The sequence below is a fragment of the Megalobrama amblycephala genome, linkage group LG17 (genome assembly GCF_018812025.1).
Source record: "Megalobrama amblycephala isolate DHTTF-2021 linkage group LG17, ASM1881202v1, whole genome shotgun sequence".
Taxonomy (NCBI): Eukaryota; Metazoa; Chordata; class Actinopteri; order Cypriniformes; family Xenocyprididae; genus Megalobrama; species Megalobrama amblycephala.
In genome coordinates this window covers 3,031,018-3,032,863 of record NC_063060.1, presented here as the reverse complement: position 1 = coordinate 3,032,863, position 1,846 = coordinate 3,031,018, and positions in this window count along the sequence as shown.

Genomic DNA, 1,846 nt, shown 5'->3' with positions numbered 1-1,846 from the left:
TCACTGATGTCCTGATAGTTATACTACAACTCTTATTTGGGGGAAATTTCTTTTTGTATCATTTTTATGATTTTTTTATATGAAAATAATTCCATAACTTGACTATTATGGAAATTATATTCAATAACTTGACTGTAATACACTGTACTGTCACCAAATTCACTGCACACATCACTGATGTCCTGATAGTTATACTACAACACTTATTTGGGGGAAATTTATTTTTGTATCATTTTTATGATTTTTTTATATGAAAATAATTCCATAACTTGACTATTATGGAAATTATATTCAATAACTTCACTGTAATACACTGTATTGTCACCAAATTCACTGCACACATCACTGATGTCCTGATAGTTATATTACAACACTTATTTGGGGGAAATTTCTTTTTGTATCATTTTTATGATTTTTTTATATGAAAATAATTCCATAACTTGACTATTATGGAAATTATATTCAATAACTTCACTGCAATACACTGTACTGTCACCAAATTCACTGCACACATCACTGATGTCCTGATAGTTACACTACAACACTTATTTGGGGGAAATTTCTTTTTGTATAATTTTTATGATTTTTCATAATGAAAAAAAATCATTAACTTGACTATTATAGAAATTATATTCAATAACTTCACTGTAATACACTGTATTGTCACCAAATTCACTGCACACATCACTTATGTCCTGATAGTTATAATACAACACTTATTTGGGGGAAATTTCTTTTTGTATCATTTTTATGATTTTTTTTTATATGAAAATAATTCCATAACTTGACTATTATGGAAATTATATTCAATAACTTCACTGTAATACACTGTATTGTCACCAAATTCACTGCACACATCACTGATGTCCTGATAGTTATACTACAACTCTTATTTGGGGGATATTTGTTTTTGTATAATTTTTATGATTTTTCATAATGAAAAAAAAATCAATAACTTGACTATTATAGAAATTATATTCAATAACTTCACTGTAATACACTGTATTGTCACCAAATTAACTGCACACATCGCTTATGTCCTGATAGTTATACTACAACACTTATTTGGGGGAAATTTGTTTTTGTATAATTTTTATGATTTTTCATAATGAAAAAAAAATCAATAACTTGACTATTATGGAAATTATATTCAATAACTTCACTGTAATACACTGTATTGTCACCAAATTAACTGCACACATCGCTTATGTCCTGATAGTTATACTACAACACTTATTTGGGGGAAATATATTTTTGTATTATTTTTATTGTTTTTTTTATATGAAAATAATTCCATAACTTGACTATTATGGAAATTATATTCAATAACTTGACTGTAATACACTGTACTGTCACCAAATTCATCTCACACCTCACTGATGTCCTGATAGTTATACTACAACACTTATTTGGGGGAAATTTGTTTTTGTATCATTTTTATGATTTTTCATAATGAAAAAAAAATCAATAACTTGACTATTATGGAAATTATATTCAATAACTTCACTGTAATACACTGTATTGTCACCAAATTAACTGCACACATCGCTTATGTCCTGATAGTTATACTACAACACTTATTTGGGGGAAATATATTTTTGTATTATTTTTATGATTTTTTTTATATGAAAATAATTCCATAACTTGACTATTATGGAAATTATATTCAATAACTTCACTGTAATACACTGTACTATCACCAAATTCACCGCACACATCACTGATGTCCTGATAGTTACACTACAACACTTATTTGGGGGAAATTTCTTTTCATATCATTTAAAAAAAAAAAAAAAATTATATGAAAATAATTGGGGAAAGGTGTTCTTTTTCCCCACTGCTGAAG